Source organism: Patagioenas fasciata, chromosome W (genome assembly GCF_037038585.1).
Source record: "Patagioenas fasciata isolate bPatFas1 chromosome W, bPatFas1.hap1, whole genome shotgun sequence".
Lineage (NCBI taxonomy): Eukaryota > Metazoa > Chordata > Aves > Columbiformes > Columbidae > Patagioenas > Patagioenas fasciata.
In genome coordinates this window covers 43,643,507-43,661,690 of record NC_092559.1, presented here as the reverse complement: position 1 = coordinate 43,661,690, position 18,184 = coordinate 43,643,507, and positions in this window count along the sequence as shown.

Sequence of the window (18,184 nt, the reverse complement as noted above, 5' to 3'; positions counted from 1 at the left end):
ATGTATTTGAAAACGCTCTTTTTGCTGTCCTTGACCCCTTTCACCAGGTTTAATTCTAAGGAGGCCTTGGTTATCCTAGCTGCCTTCCTACATCCTCTAACAGCAGCCTTATATTCCTCCCAAGTGGCCAGCCCCTGCTTCCATGGCGTGTATAAATTATTTCCTCGCATAATCGCGAGTGTGTTTTCCTCCTGTGCTTCCACATAAGCATGTGTAATATTCCGTGCACATTTGCAAGTGTATTTCTCCTTGCGGGATTGCGAGTGTATTATAAAGTAATCCTCGCAGAATCGGGAGTGTACACGTTTGTACTCAATACGAGTACGTGTATCCCTTTAAAATAATCCCACGTGTGTTCAGGCAAGTGTGTACTCTTCCCGGACTCAGGGACGGCTCTGGCATTGTTGTTGGTGAAGCCACGTGCATGCACACTGTGGACCTCCTGTTGTATTAGTTGCTGCCCCTTAATAATTTACTCAACTGATATCCGAACCTGTATTCCAGTCAGTTTGGAGAGCTAAAACCCCATCTTTCACCGGTCAATCTCCTGAACAATTTTACTGAATAAAAGATTGTTTTGGACCCTGTTGTCCCCTAACTAACTTTGGGGTTCCTCCATGACAGTCTCTGGCAGAGTAGACAGAGACAAAGAAGGCATTCAGTAACTCTGCCTTCTCTGTATCTTCTGTCACCAGGGCACCCACCTCGTTCATCAGTGAGCCTACGTTGCCTCTGGTGTTAGTTTTATCTATCTGCCACATATTTGAAAAAACTCTTTCTGTTGTCTTTGACCCCTCTCGCCAGGTTTAATTCTGAGGCCTTAGCTTTCCTAGTTGCCTCCCTATACCCTCTGACAACAGCCTTATATTCTCCCCAAGTGGCCAGCCCCTCCTTCCATGATCTATAAACTCTCCTCTTCCACTTGGGCTTACCCAGCAGCTCCCTGTTTAACCATGCTCCCTTCCTTGACTTCCTACGTGTCGGGATGCTCTGACCTTGAGCCCAGTAGAAGCAGTCCCTGAACACTAATCAACTATCTTGGGACCCTTTACCTTCAAGCAGCCTTGCCCATGGGATTTCCCCTAGCAATTGCTTGAAAAGGCCCAAGTTTGCCCTGCTGAAGTCCAGGGTTGCAATTCTGCTTGCTATTCTGTTCCTGCCACACAAGATCCTGAACTCTACCATTTCATGGTTGCTGCAAACCAGGCAGCCCTCAACCTTTACTGCTTCGACCAGACCCTCCTTGTTAGTGAGGATGAGATCCAGCATGCATCTCTCCTAGTTGGCTCCTCCACCATCTGCATGAGGAAGTTATCATCAGTGCGCTGGAGGAACCTCCTGGACTGTGTCTGGCTGGCTGAATGGTCCTTCCAGCAAACATCAGGGAAGTTAAAATCCCCCACCACAACCAGGGCCTGTGATTGTGAGGCTGCTCTCAGCTACCTGTAGAAGGCCTCATCAACTTCCTCACCCTGATCTGGTGGCCTGTAATAGACACCCACAACAGTATCACCCCTGCCATCCTGCCCCTTAATTTTCACCCATAGACTCTCAACTCGCCCCTCATCCGTGCCCGGACAATACTCAATACACTGTAGTTGCTCTCTCACGTAAAGAGCAACTCCACCACCACGCCTGACTGGCCTGTCTTTCCTGAAAAGGACATAGCCATCCATGACCACATTGCAGTCATGTGTGCTGTCCCACCATGTCTCCATAATTGCCACCAGGTCATAGTCTCCTGCCCAACCACAGGTTTCTAACTCATCCTGCTTATTCCCCATACTGCACGCATCGGTATACAGGCATTTCAGAGACTGAACTGAGCACACCGATTTCACCCTAGGGGTATGGGAGGCCTCCAGTTCCTGTTTGCTGTGGAGTCCAGACCAGGACTTTCCAGGTGCCTTCTCTGTAGCTGCTGGAGCAATGCTGGCTCCGCCATGGGCAGCACTGCGCCGCCCTGGGACATTCAGGATTGAATTTGTACATTTTGAATTGTTTTCTTTATTTATTAGTAGCATTAGTAAAGATTTTTTAACTTTTTCCAACATGCAAGTCTCTCTCCCTTTTCCTCCTATTGCCTTTCCTTGTTGGGGAGGGTTGGGGGTAACAGAGAGCATCTACTGTGGTTTACTGATGCCCTGTAGTAAATTATGCCAGATCTATTGGCCCCCATGTGGGGCTTGAAAACGCTAAAATTTGACACTAAAAAGGGGCAAAATGTGGAGATTTTGGTGTTTTTAATACTGTGGCGCAGATTCAATTTTTTGGCATGGTGCCAGCTCATAGGGTTGAGATGTTCACAGGTCTGTGTGCTTTAGACATCATCTAGTAGTATTAAAGTAGATTGAATTACATTGGTTTAAAGATGCTGTGGCATAAGTTGTATCAATTAGTCTCTACACTGTGTTCTGCACTACCTTATTTGTGCTGGTCATATTTCACTAATAGTTTTGTGCATTCTATTACATCTGGAAACTGGATGGTGGTGATGATTTTACTTTGTGGTTTGGCACTGGTTTATTTTATTATACTCCAGCCGATAATGAATTGATATTCATTACTGTTGTATCTAGAGAAACTTCCAGTAGAGATTAAAGAGAAATATACCTACCTTTGTTTCAATTCGATAAGCCAATCTATAGAAAAACTGACTAATAATACCTTTCCTTTTACGTTAGGACAGATTACAGATGTTTTTGAGAGCTTTGAATATCCTTGGAGTTTTGACCGTACTTTGTTGGTATTGTCAGGTTTGCTGAATGTGTGTCAGTTCATGCTAGTGATAAGAGAGATGAGGTTAAATAAGAGGATTGCATTTTTTCTAACTCCTGAGACTTATGTTGTGTTTGCTCAAGCCTCGGCAACAGGCATGGCTATGGCTGCTGCCCGCCCCAAATGGAGCAAGGCAGCGAAAGCTACCGTTACAGTACCCGTAACCCCCCTGACAGCCTCAGCAAGTGACAAAGCATCTCCAGCTCCTACACAGAGCAAAGCAGCTAAGGCTGTAAACCCCCCCGACTGCCGCTTCTCCAGTCTCAAAGACTGACAAGGCAGCTACTCTACCCCCCCACACTGTGCACTGCTGCTGCTGCAACCACAACAGCCACTGTAATTATGTCAATACTGGTGACAGTAATTTTCTGGAAATAAATCGAGATATGGTGAGCCCATGTTGGCATCAGTTGCTGGTGTTAAGAGAGTCGCAAGAAGGACTGCTCATGCTGCAGATGATGGCCAAGGGGCATAATCACCCCAAGAGGCATCCTCATCAACACAAGGAGGAGAGGAAGTGACCAATCAATCCTTTTCTCCAAGTGAGCAGAAAGATATGCGAAAAGACTTCAGTTGTCATGAAGGCGAGAATGTTGTAACCTGGCTACTCCAGTGCTGGGATAATGGAGCTGATGGTCTGGAACTAGAAGGTGGGAAAGTCAAGCAGCTGGGATCTCTGTCAAGGGATGCCACCCTTGATAGGGCAATTTCAAGAGAGAATGACCCCTCCACCCTCTGGAGTAGACTCCTGACAGCCATGAAGGCAAGGTTTCCCTTTAAGGAAGATGTTATATGTAATCCAGGGAAATGGTATACTATGGGAGAGACGTATCCAGTTCCTGAGAGAATTAGCTGTGTGGGAGATCTATTTTGAGCCAAACAGCCAAAAGGGGACAGACCCAGAAAGAATCCTTTGTACACGACCTTTGTGACACAGGTTTGTACAAAGCGCACCACTGGCATATGCTAAGTCATTGGCATCAATGATCTGGTCAGCTGCAGCTCAACAAAACATTGCTGAAGTGATTAAGCAGCTTCAGGACTTTGAGGACAGCCTTGCTAGCTCTTTATGAGGTTGTGCCTTGACTGTGGAGAAACTGTGTGAAAAATCTGATGACTGGTTTGAAAAGCTGTTGAACGAAATCATAGCACTCAGAGAAGACAAGTTCCATTCACAACCTGTACAAACCTATGTTTCAACTATTAGGAGAAGGTGTTTTCAGTCTCAAGAGAGAGGACAGAAGAAATACACAAAAAGAGGCACACTGTGGTTTTTCATACGTGACCAGGGAGAAAACATGAGGAGATGGGATGGAAGACCTACCTCAGAACTTCAGGAATAAGTACGTGGGTTAAAAGGGAAAAATACTAGGAAAATGGCTGCTCCAGTTTCCAGAAGGGGTAGAAGAGATTCTGATCCTCTTGAAGGAACCTCTAATTCATACCCAGAGACTGTGCATAACACAAATTAGAGGGGTCCTGCCTCCAGCCAAGCGGAGGAAAGGGACAACAGAGTTTATTGGACTGTGCAGATACAATGGCCTGGTACAACAGAACCCCAAGAGTACAAAGCTTTGGTAGACACTGGTGCTCAATGCATGATAATCCCCTCAAACTGTAAAGGAACACAATCCATCAGTATTTCTGGAGTGACTGAGGGATCCCAGGAACTGACTGCAGTAGAGGCTGAAATGAACCTAAGTGGAAAAAACTGGCAAAAGCATCCCATTGTGACTGGTCCAGATGCTCCATGTATCCTTGGCATAGACTACCTCAGGAGAGGGTATTTTAAGGACCCAAAAGGGTATTGGTGGGCATTTGGTATAGCAGCTGTGGACACTGAGAATATTGAACAGCTGTCTACTTTGCCTGGTCTCTCAGAGGACCCTTCTGCTGTAGGACTGCTGATGTTTGACGATCAGCAGGTGCCAATTGCTACCACGACGGTGCATCGCCGGCAATATCGCACCAATCGAGACTCTTTGATTCCTATCCAGAAGTTGATTCGTCAACTGACGAGCCAGGGTGTGATCAGTAAGATTCACTCACTTTTTAACAGCCCAATTTGGCCAATGCGTAAGTCTAGTGGAGAGTGGAGACTAACTGTAGACTATCGTGGCCTGAATGAAGTTACGCCACCATTGAGTGCTGCTGTGCCTGACATGTTAGAACTTCAATTTGAACTGGAGTCAAAGGCAGCTAAGTGGTATGACATAATTGACATTGCTAATGCATTTTTCTCTATTCCCTTAGCAGCAGAGTGCAAGCCGCAGTTTGCTTTCACCTGGAGGGGCATCCAGTACACATGGAGTCGCTTGCCCCAGGGATGGAAACACAGTCCTACCATCTGCTATGGACTGATCCAGACCACGCTGGAACAAGGTAAAGCTCCAGAACACTTGCAATATATTGACGACATCATTGTATGGGGCGACACAGAGAAAGAAGTCTTTGAGAAAGGTGTATGAATAATTCATATTCTTTTGGATGCTGGTTTTGCCATAAAATGAAGCAAGGTCAAGGGACCTGCACGAGAGATCCAGTTTTTAGGAACACTAACACATCAATAACCCTCGTGTCTTTTCTGCCACACTGCTCTCCATTTGCAAACCTCCACTGAGATGGCAGACAGAAGGGCCTTGCTAGCACCCAATCCCTCAAACATTGGGTTTGTCTCTACTGTACTTGGCTTTCTCCCCTTCCCCCTTCAAATCTAGGTTAAAGCTCTTTCAATGAGCCCTGCTAACTCCTGTCCAAGGATCCTTTCCCCCTTTGAGACAGGTGCAACCTACTTGTCTCCAGCAGGCTAGGTGTCATATAAACATGATCAAAAAGCCCAAATTTTTACTCCTGACACCAGTCCTGCAGACAGGTAATGATCTGCTGGGTCTTTTTGTATCTTCTGTGCTTGTAAATATCCCAAGGATGGGTATCAAGAGGATGGGACCAGACTCTTTTCAGTGGTTCCCAAGAATAGGATGAGGGGCAATGGGCAGAGGCTGAAGCATTGGAGGTTCCATGTAAACATGAAGAGAAACTTATTTACTTTGAGGGTCACAGAGCACTGGAACAGGCTGTCCAGAGAGGTTGTGGAGTCTCCTCTGGAGACATTAAAAAACCACCTGGACGCATTTCTGTGTGATCTGCTCTAGGTGAACCTGCTTTAGCAGATGGGTTGGACTAGACAATCTCCAGAGGTCCCTTCCAACTCCAACCATTCTGTGATTCCCTCATGATTCCGTGCAACTGGGTGGACAGAGGAGAACACTACTTGTGTTTATTGTTAGTAAAGCTTTTTTTTTTTTTTTAAACTTTCCAACTTGTCTCTCTCCCTTTTCTTCCTCTTCCTTAGTGGGGAGGGCAGGGGTTAATAGAGAGCATCTGCCACACTTTGTTGCCCTGCAGTAAACAGTGACACAAGTCCTGCCTGATCAACCTATTGACCTTGATGGAGTGAGTACATCAGTGGACAAAGGAAGGGCTATGGATGTCATTTATCTTGACTTCTGTAAAGCCTTTGACATGGTCCCACACAACATCCTTCCCTCTAAATTGGAGAGATATGGATTTGATGGGTGAACTGTTCAGTGGATGAGGAGTTGACTGGATATTCACATCCAGGGGGTAGTGGTTAATGGCTCAGTGTCTGGATGGACACTGGTTACAAGTCTGTACTGGGACCAGTACTATTTAATATCTTCATCAGTGACATAGACAGCGGGATTGCATGCAGCCTCGGCAAGTTTGTGGAGTACACCAAGCTGAGTGGTGCCGTTGACACACCTGAGGGATGGGATGCCATCTACAGGGACCTGGGCAAGCTTCAGAAGTGGGCCCATGCAAACCTCATGAGGTTCAACAAGGCTAAGTGCAAGGTCATGTACCTGGGTCAGGGCAACCCCCGGTATCAATACAGGTTGATGAATGAAGGGATTGAGAGCAGCCCTGCAGAGAAGGACTTGGGGGTACTGGTGGATGAAAGATTGGACATGAGCCAGCAATGTGCACTTGCAGCCCAGAAGGGCTATTGTATCTTGGACTGCATCAAAAGAAGCGTGGCCAGCAGGTTGAGGGAGATGATTCTGTCCCTCTGCTCTGGTGAGACCCCACCTCAAGTACTGCATCATTACTTATTACAGGAAAGATATGGACCTGTTGGAGAGGGTCCAGAGGAGGGCCACAAAAATGATCAGAGGGATGGAACACCTCTCCTATGAGAACAGGTTGAGAGAGATGGGGTTGTTCAGCCTCGAAAAGAGAAGGCTCCAGGGAGACCTTATTGAGGCCTTTCAGTACTTAAAAGCGGCCTGTTACAATAAGACAAAGGGTAATGGTTTTAAACTAAAGAAGGGGAGATTCAGGCTAGACATGAGGAAGAATTTTTTTACAATGGGGGTGGTAAAACACTGGAACGGGTTACCCAGAGAGGCGGTAGGTGCCCCATCCCTGGAGACATTCAAGGCTGGGCTGGACAGGGCTCTGAGTAACTTGATCTAGTTGAAGATGTTCTTGCAGTAGGGTTGGACTAGATGACCTTTGATGGTCCTTTCCAATCTAAACTATTCTATGATTTTATGATCTATAGGATCAACCTCTAGAGAACTTGAATCTAACCGTTTTCACTAATGGATTTTCATACTATGTGATTGGAAAATGACACACGGGCTATGCAATGGTGAGAAAGTACTTGAAGAAGAACCTCTACAACTCCCAGTGAGTGCCCAATCAGCGGGTAAGTATTTATACCGACTTTAAATATGCCTTCAGATTGTGTCATGCAACAAGTATGCTATGGAAAGAATAGGATTCCTTAACACAGCAGAAAATAAATATTTCTGAAGGAACTGGAATCCAAATGTTGTTTGAAGCTATTAAGCTTTCAAGGGAAATCACAGCAGTATACTGTACTAAACAACACTTATAAAATTTTAGATATACAGTGACAGTTACATGTTCTATATCATCTGCAGTCCTCAGAACAGGTAGAAAGAATGAACAGGACTCCTAAAAATAAAATGGCTTGAACATGTAGCCAAGTGGGTTTGAAATAGATAAAGTTTTTAAAAATAGTGCTATGGGAATAAAGGCCGCTGTTAGAGGACGTAGGAAGACAGCTAGGATAGCCAAGGCCTCCTTAGAATTACAGCTGGCGAGAGGGGTCAAGAACAGCAAAAAGAACTTTTTCAAATACATAGCAGATAAAACTAATACCAGAGACAATGTAGGCCCACTGATGAATGGAGTGGGTGCCCTGGTGGCAGAAGATACAGAGAAGGCAGAATTACTGAATGCCTTCTTTGTCTCTGTCTACTCCGCTGGAGGCTGTCGTGGGGGACCCTGTACCCCTGAGACCCCGGATGAAGCCAGGTCAATGGAGGAGTTTGCTTTAGTCGATGAGGACTGGGTTAGGGAGCAATTAAATAGTCTGGACATCCATAAATCCATGGGTCCAGATGGGATGCATCCGCGGGTGCTGAGGGAGCTGGCTGAAGTAATTGCTGGACCGCTCTCCATCATTTTTGCCAAGTCTTGGGAAACGGGTGAGGTGCCCGAGGATTGGAGGAAAGCAAGTGTCACTCCAGTCTTCAAAAAGGGCAAGAAGGAGGACCCGGGTAATTATAGACCGGTCAGCCTCACCTCTGTCCCTGGGAAAGTAATGGAACAGCTTGTCCTTGGTGTCATCTCAAGGCATATCAGGGATAAGAGGGTCATTAGGGGCAGTCAGCACGGCTTTACCAAGGGTAGGTCATGCTTGACCAACCTCATAGCCTTTTATGAGAATGTAACAAGGTGGATGGATGATGGCAGAGCGGTGGATGTGGTCTACCCTGACTTCAGTAAAGCCTTTGACACAGTCTCTCACAGCATCCTCACAGCTAAATTGAGGAGGTGTGGTCTAGACACTAGAGTAGTGAGGTGGGTTGCAAACTGGCTTAAAGAGAGAAGCCAGAGAGTGGTGGTCAATGGTGCGGAGTCTAGTTGGAGGCCAGTATCTAGTGGAGTGCCTCAGGGGTCAGTACTGGGGCCAATATTATTCAATATATTCATTAACGATTTGGACGAGGGAATTGAGTGTACTATCAGCAAGTTTGCTGATGACACTAAGCTGGGAGGAGTGGCTGACACGCCAGAAGGCTGTGCTGCCATCCAGCGGGATCTGGACAGGCTGGAGAGTTGGGCGGGGAATAACCTGATGAAATTTAACAAGGGAAAGTGTAGAGTCCTGCATCTGGGCAGGAACAAGTCCAGGTTCCAGTATAGGTTGGGAAATTACATATTAGAGAGCAGTGTAGGGGAAAGGGACCTGGGGGTCCTGGTGGACAGCAGGATGACCATGAGCCAGCACTGTGCCCTTGTGGCCAGGAAGGCCAATGGCATCCTGGGGTGTATTACAAGGGGAGTGGTCAGTAGATCGAGAGAGGTCCTCCTTCCCCTCTACTCCGCCCTGGTGAGACCCCATCTGGAATATTGTGTCCAGTTCTGGGCCCCTCAGTTCAAGAAGGACAGGGAACTGCTGGAGAGGGTCCAGCGTAGGGCAACAAAGATGATTAAGGGAGTGGAGCACCTCCCTTATGAAGAAAGGCTGAGAGAGCTGGGTCTCTTTAGTTTGGAGAAGAGGAGACTGAGGGGTGACTTTATTAATGTTTATAAATATATAAAGGGTGAGTGCCGTGAGAATGGAGCCAGGCTCTTCTCAGTGGCAAACAATGATAGGACAAGGAGTAATGGGATCAAGCTGGAACACAAGAAGTTCCACTTAAATTTGAGAAGACATTCAAGGCCCGCCTGGACATGTTCCTGTGCGACCTCACCTAGGCGTTCCTGCTCCAGCAGGGGGATTGGACTATATGATCTTTCGAGGTCCCTTCCAATCCCAAACATACTGTGATACTGTGATACTGTGATATTAGAAATACCCCTCAACAACCTCTAGGGTTGTCACTAGCAGAAACAGTGTTTAGCAGACATTTAGCTGTATCTGGGACTTTTGTCCCACTAGGACTAAACTCTTAAATGAATGGTTGATCCAGTATGTTTTATATATGCAACAAGACGTTGAAGGAAAAAGAAGTATGCTCAGTGGTATCAACCCACACCACTTGAAATATAGTTACGTGGCAGAAAGCCTGGGGAAGAAGTGTTAATTAAGGTGTTTTCACAAAAATCCAAATTATAACCTCGAAGGGAGTGGCCATATATTGTCCTACTATGTTCTTATTTTGTTGTTGTTTTCTTATTTTAAGTTTTAGGAAGAGAAAATTGGATACACCATTCTCATGTCAAGCAGGTCATGAATAGCCAACCAGCTAACGAATGACTATATTTGGAAGAATCCATACACTGAAAAGACTAAGTGGTAAATCTCACTACTCTTGGTGCTTTTAACCATGATGACCACTGCAGCATGACTAAGTATAAAATCGATGGGTAACCCACTGTAGTACAAAGTTAACAGGACTAAAGGGGAGGTAGTTCATAGATTTTTATGGGGCAGGTATCTAAACTCCTGAAAACCCCCTGGAACTCTACTCCTATATATTGGAAAGGGATGTGTTTGTATAAGAACCCTTTGCGATTTTTTATCCATAGATAACATCACTGTAGAGACAAATAATCATTAAAATACTTGTGCTTGTGGCTTTGCTGACATTGTAGGATGTGGTTTCAGTTATCCAGTTTCCATTATGTCTTATCAACTGTTACAGTCCAATTATACCTTAGTTCCTACTTCCTATCCCCATTAGAATGAATCCTGCATTGGTGAGGAAACTACAAAGACATAATGACTTGTATCAACTGTTAGAAAATGTCTGAAACAATGTACAAAAGACCCTAATTACCATCCATCATGATGTGGAAGAAATACATCGCATCACAGAAAGGGTAAAAAAGGATGGAGAACCCTAATGGTGGGAAACTTTTTTGGGTGGTCACCAACCACTACGGGATACTCCACCCAGTAGTAATTTTGTTAGCTCTGGTTACCCTGCTCAAGAGAGATGACTATTGTGGATGGAGTGAGAGGGATGCACTTCACTCGTAAGAGAGAAGCAACAATAAATTTTTTGATAGTGAGGTAACAAAGTTGGGGACTACGGTGGGTCCATGGATTCCCTGACGGAGGGCATGGGAACAGAAATTAGCCTTGAAGATATGAAGGCCTACCCGTGAGAAAGATGGGAGTAAAGGAATATCTGGAGATGTTAAGGATGTACCTGTGAGAGAGAAGGGAGTAAAAGAGTAACATTGATGATAGCAAAATTAGTCAATGAGATGTTACTGCTGTAACTTGTAACCAATAGTGAAGAGACACACGAATTGTTAAAATTGCATGAAAATGCACTTGTGGCAATAAATGGTATCTACTACTTTCATCCTGGAAGAACTTGGTCTATGTCATTTGTCCGTCTCAACCAAGACATATGGTGACCCCAACGTGATCCTGCATGAAGAGGATTTCGCATGAAGAAGAGACAACGGTGAAGCTGTGACAGCCAAAGACAAACTGGGGAGACAGAGCCCGGTACAGCTGAAGATCCAGATCCTTGAAAAGACACCACGCCAAGAGCTGGTGAGCTACCGGGAATGGGGAGGGGGTGGAACTTATCTAAAGAAGAGGGTATTATATTATCTACATGGAAATTGCTTCTGAAGAAGCAGGGTATTAGCCTTCTGGAATTGACTTTACGAAGGATGTTACTATGGGGCAAAGCAGTACTGAAAGATCCAAAGAAACAACTGAACTGTTAACAACATGGCACTTGTTGCTGGAGACTTTGAGAGGATTAAAAGAGCAACAGGAACACGCAGAGACAGTAGAGAGGGGTGGCTTCCCTGGACTAGATTTGGAAAAAAAAAAAAGTGCACTGTTCCAAACCCTGAACCCCCCTGTTACTGATGATTCTCCAGCACCGTTCAAGTCCGCGTTATCTGATGACTCGGATGAGGATGAGGGTCTGCAGCATTTGCTTTAAAAGTTAAAAGGAAAAGGAGTATATGTACGTGTTTCCCCGAGATCAGATAAAAACCATGAAAGACTCAAAGCAAAATTTGACGTATGCAATGTAACAGCTATAGATCATTTAGGACGGAACGATGGGGATTCATTGAAATGGGCGGGTATCCCCCAACTCTTAGAAGATACACTAATTGGCACACCAGAATTACAGGCGCTATTAGTTTCTGAAATCCTGAGGCAGTCAACAGACCTTGCATATCAAGCTATGATAGAGGTGCCTGAAACCAACATAGCAGCCAAATAATTTACAACTATTAATCAGGGTCCCAATGAGAATTACATGCAATTTATTGACCATCTTCAAGAGGCCATCAATAAGCAGGTTGAAAACTTAGAAGCTAAGGACGCACTAGTGTTCAAATTAGCAGTAGAGAACACTAATGTTTGCTATCAATGTGTTATCTGTGAGTTTTACAGTACATATTACATGCTGCTGTGTATTGCCTCTCTGAAAATCAAGCAGGTTGTCAGGAATGTGAGTTTATTGTTTTACTGGATGTTGTTACATTTCTTTCTTTGTGGTATGGTTTCTGTAAGTGCACCATAAACCTTCTCCCCGCTTTTCCCACTTGCGCTGCAAGCAGCTCTGTATTTCCCCCTCCTCCCTCCCTCTTCTCATGGTTTTTACTTATGAGATGGGGTCGGAAATGACTGTTTTCAGTTGTGTTCCTAAGAAATCGGTATTGGGAGGTGTTTTAAAACATAGGAAAGCACTTGGAAATATGAGGAAGGAAGATCTTGTGAAATTAATGTAATTAATGGTGGCTGCTGTATAAGTTAGATGATTGGGAAAAGTGTCTGGAGAATGGAATCTTGAAGTACAACACTTCGTTGCAATTAATATTGTTCTTAAAGAGAGAAGAACAAGACAAAAATAAATCTTTACAAGAGATCATTGAATCATTTCAGACAGTTTTACAGGTGGAACGGTTTGAACTTCAACAAGCTGAGAGAGAGTTTGATAACACAGGAGTTACAGAAAAGATGCAGAAGTCTGCAAGATGCTTTTCATTATGTACCTGCTTTCTATGTAGGTATCTATTTAAATGTATTACAGTTTCATAATTCTTTGCCTGTTATATGGTACAGTAAGTTCATAGACTGTTAAATCAAGAGAATCCATGGACTCAAAATGTACATTTTGTGATAATACAGAAGACTATGCATAATTTAGCTCTTTGCTGCGTGAATGTGATGATAAGATTTTGCGTGTGATAGCTATTACTTTTCTTTCTAGCATGCTAGCTTTATTCCAGCATCCAGACTTGCGCAACTCTGTGCTGAGCTGTGTCTCATCTCGGCATACTTGTCCTGGTTTAGTTAAAAAACAAGTTTCCTTTTAGTGAATTTGCCTGTCAGCTAAAGCCTTCATATCAGCTGCAGTTTCCTGGAAAACCAGATACATATTTTGGTAAACATAGCAATGGAATGCAAAGTTATGATAACAACTGATGCATATCTCGCGAGAGGGGCAACGAGAAACAGGTGACCAAGGAACTGACCAACGGTGTATAACATCCCATTCACGTGAATATTTCATAAAAAAGTGGGAGATCACGAGGATCACGTCTTTTTTTCCTTCTTTTCCTTTTTCCTTATAGCCGACATCAGAAGAGGACCTTGCTAGTTGTCCCTGCGAACTGAGGCCTAGTGAGAGACTGAATCCAACAGAGTCCAATCCAGGACTTTGGGTGCCGACTCTGCAGTTGCTGAGACTTTCAAGATTGGTTTTGTATATTTTGTATTATTTTCTCTATTCTTATTAGTAGCATTAGTAAAACATCTTTAATTTTTCCAACTCTCTTCTCTCTGTCCTTCTTTTCCTCCCGATCACCTGTCCTTAGTGGGAAGGGGGGAGAGGGAGGGGAGAAAGGGGGAAGTGGGGGGAGGAGAGTAGGTTAACAATACCTCTCCCAGAGTTTTATTGTCATCCCGCAATCTAAACCCTCAACAGATAATTGGTGCCCAACATGGGGCAAGAGAAAGGGGTAAATTTGGAGATTTTTGGCTTTTCTACTGCTCTGACATACCTTTCAATTTTCTTGGCATGGTGCTAACTCAGAGAGTTGTGAGACTCGCGAGTCTGTGTGCTTCAGACATTATCTAGTGGTATTAAGGCAGAGTGAATTACACTGGTTTAAAAACGTTGTGGAATAAGATATATCAGTTATTTTCTACATTGTGTTCGGTGATACCATACTTGTGCTGGGCATTCTTTCTGAATCGAAGTATTAATTATATAACAACAAGAAACTGGACGATAGTTATGATGATACTGTGTGGTTTGGCACTGGTTTATTTCATTATACCGCAACCGCTAATGAATTTCTACTCGTTTCTGCTTTACCTTGAAAAACCTCCAGGAGAGATAAAGCAAAAAACAGCTATGTGTTTGCTAATTGGTCAAGCGAATCTTTAGAAATGCTGACTAACAATACTTTTGCTTTCTTGCTAGGAGAGTTTACAAATGTTTTAGAGAGCTTTGAATATCCTTGGAGCTTTGATAGAACTGTGATGGTGTTATTTGGTTTGCTGAATGTGTGTCAGTTTGTGTTACTGTTAAGAGAAATGAGGTTCAATAGGAGTTTTGCGTCTCTTTTTAGTCCTGAGATATGCGGTGTGTCTTCGGAAGCTTTAGCAAAAAACACTCCTAGCCACTGGAGAAAAAACAAAACAGTGAAAGCTGCTGCTGCAGCCACTGCTCCCCCCCATCACAGACACTGCTGCTTCGCAGGCCCAAGCTCCATCTCATCCGCATAGCTCCTCTGCCAAGATCGCTGCAGATAATGTTACTTCTCCAGCCTCAAAGCCTAACAAGGCAGCCCCTCCTTCCTCACACACTGGGCACTGTTGCTGCTGTAACCATAACAATCACTATGATTATGCCCATGCCAGTGACAGTCATTCATACTCTGGAAATGAATCAGATGATGGTGAGCCCATATCAGCATCAGTTGCCAGTTGTAAGAAAGTCACTAGAAAGACTCCTTGTGCAGCAGGTGATGGCACAGGGGCCACAGGGCCAACATCAACCCAAGGGGCATCACCAGCGCAGGGAGGAGATGAAGTGACCACCACTTGGTCCTTTTCTCCAGGTGAGCTTAGAGATCTGCGAAAGACTTCAGTCATCGTGAAAGCGAGAATATTGTAACCTGGCTGCTCCGATGCTGGGATAATGCGGAAGAAACAATTGAATTGGAAGGTGGTGAAGCTAGGCAGCTGGGATGTCTGTCAAAAGATTCCACCATTGATAGGGCAATTTCAAGAGAGCCTAACGCCACTACCCTCTGGACCCGACTCCTGGCAGCTATGAAAGTAAGATTTCCCTACAAGGAAGATTGTATATGCACATTAGGGAAATGGAACACTATGGAGGGAGGTATCCAGTTCCTGAGAGAATTAGCTGTGTGAGAGATCATCTCTTTTGGACCAAAGATGGGACAGACCCAGATAGAATTATTTGTACAAGACCTCTGTGGCGCAGATTTGTACAAAGTGCACCACCTGCATATGCTAAGTCATTGGCAGCAATGCTCTGGTCAGCTGAAGGTAATCAAAGGATTTCTCATGTGATTGAGTAGCTCTGGGACTTTGGGAACAACCTTGCTGGTTCTCTATGGGCTTGTGTCTCTGCTGTGGAGAAATTGTGTGAAAAATTTGATGACCGGTTTGAAAAGCTGTTGCAAGAGATCAAAGAACTCAGAGAAGACAGGTGCCATTAATGACTTGTATGAACCTATGTTTCAACTATTAGGAGAAGGACTTTTCAATCTCAAGAGAGAAGACAGAGGCAGTCCACAAAAAGAGGTTCACTGTGGTTCTTCCTACGTGAGCAGGGAGAAAACATGAGTAGGTGGCATAGAAGGCCTACCTCAGAAATTCAAGAACGAGTACATCAGTTAAAAGGAAAAACTCCTAGGAAAATGGCTGCTCCAGTTTACAAAAAGGGGCAGAAAAGATTCTGATGCTCTTGAAGGGACCTCTAATTCACACCCAGAGACTGTGCAAAACAGGAATTAGAGGTGCCCTGCCTCCAACCAGGTGGAAGAAAGGGATAACAGAGTCTATTGAACTGTACAAATACGCTGGCCTGGTATAACACACCCCCAGGAGTACAAAGCTTTAGTGGACATTAGTTCTCAGTGCACAATAATTCCTTCTAATTATAAAGGAACGCAATCCATCAATATTGTTGGAGTGACTGAGGGATCCCAGGAACTGACTGTTGTAGAGGCTGAAATGAGCCTAAACTGGAAAAACTGGCAAAAGCATCCCATTGTGACTGGTCCAGATGCTCCGTGCATCCTTGGTATAGACTACCTCAGGAGAGGGTATTTTAAGGACTCAAAAAGGTATAGGTGGGCATTTGGTATAGCAGCTGTGGACACTGAGAAAATTGAACAGCTGTCTGATTTGCCTGGTCTTTCAGATGACCCTTCTGTTGTAGGACTGCTGATGGTTGACGATCAGCAGGTGCCAATTGCTACCACGACGGTGCATTGCAGGCAGTATCGCACCAATCGAGATTCCTATCCAGAGGTTGATACATCAATTGGAAAGCCAGGGTGTGATCAGTAAGACTCGCTCATCTTTTAACAGCCCAATTTGGCCAGTGCGTAAATCTAGTGATGAGTGGAGACTAACTGTAGACTGTCGTGGCCTGAATGAAGTTACGCCACCACTGAGTGCTTCTGTGCCTGACATGCTAGAACTGCAATTTGAACTGGAGTCAAAGGCAGCTAAATGGTATGCTACAATTGACATTGCTAATGCATTTTTCTCTATTCCTGTAGCAGCAGAGTGCAGGCCGCAGTTTGCTTTCACCTGGAGGGGCATCCAGTATACATGGAATTGCTTGCCCCAGGGGTGGAAACACAGTCCTACCATCTGCCATGGTCTGATCCAGAACACGCTGGAACAAGGTAAAGCTCCAGAACACTTGCAATATATTGATGACATCATTGCATGGGGCAACACAGCGAAAGAAGTCTTCGAGAAAGGTGAGAGAATAATTCAGATTCTTTTGGATGCTGGTTTTGCCATAAAACGAAGCAAGGTCAAGGGACCTGCACGAGAGATCCAGTTTTTAGGAATAAAATGGCAAGATGGCCGTCGTCAGATCCCAATGGATGTGATCAACAAAATTGCAGCAATGTCTCCACCTACTAATAAAAAGGAGACACAGACTTTCCTGGGCATTGTAGGTTTTTGGAGAATGCATATTCCTGACTACAGTCACATTGTGAGCCCTCCAATTTGAGTGGGGCCAGGAAAAACTACAAGCCTTTGAACAAATTAAGTGTGAGATAACTCATGCGGTGGCCCTTGGACCAGTTCGGACTGGACTAGATGTTAAAAATGTGCTCTACACCGCAGCCGGAGATAATGGTCCTACCTGGAACCTCTGGCAGAAAGCACCAGGAGAAACACGAGGCCGACCCTTAAGTTTTTGGAGTCGAGGATACAAAGGATCTGAGGCCAGCTATACTCCAACTGGAAAAGAGATACTAGCAGCATATGAAGGAGTTCGAGCTGCTTCAGAAGTTATCGGTACTGAAGCACAACTCCTAGCAATTCAACTGCCGGTGCTGAGCTGGATGTTCAAAGGGACGGTTCCGTCTACACATCATGCAACCGAAGTTACATGGAGTAAATGGATTGCACTGATCACGCAACGAGCTTGAACTGGAAATCCCAATCGCCCAGGGATCTTAGAAGTGATTACAGACTGGCCAGAAAGCAAAGACTTTGGGATGTCTCCAGATGAGGAGGAAGTAACATGTGCTGGAGAAGCACCACCATATAATACACTTTCAGAGACTGATAAGCAGTATGCACTGTTCACAGATGGATCCTGTCGTCTTGTAGGAAAACATCGAAGGTGGAAAGCTGCTATGTGGAGTCCCACACGACAAGTTACAGAAGCCACTGAAGGACAAGGTGAATCTAGTCAATTTGCAGAAGTGAAAGCCATCCAGCTGGCTTTGGACATTGCTGAACGAGAGAAGTGGCCAGTACTTCATCTCTATACTGACTCATGGATGGTAGCAAATGCCTTGTGGGGGTGGCTACAGCAATGGAAGAAAAGCAACTGGCAGCGCAGAGGTAAACCCATTTGGACTGCCACACTGTGGCAAGACATTGCTGCTCAGCTAGAGAGCCTGCCTGCCAAAGTTCGTCATGTAGATGCTCATGTGCCTAAAGTCGAGCCACTGAGGAACATCTAAACAACCAACAAGCAGATCAAACTGCCAAGATTCAAGTAACTGAGGTGGACTTGGACTGGCAACGTAAAGGTGAACTTTTCTTAGCTCGATGGGCCCATGATGCTTCAGGGCATCAAGGTAGAGATGCAACACAGAAATGGGAGCGTGATGGTGGGGTGGA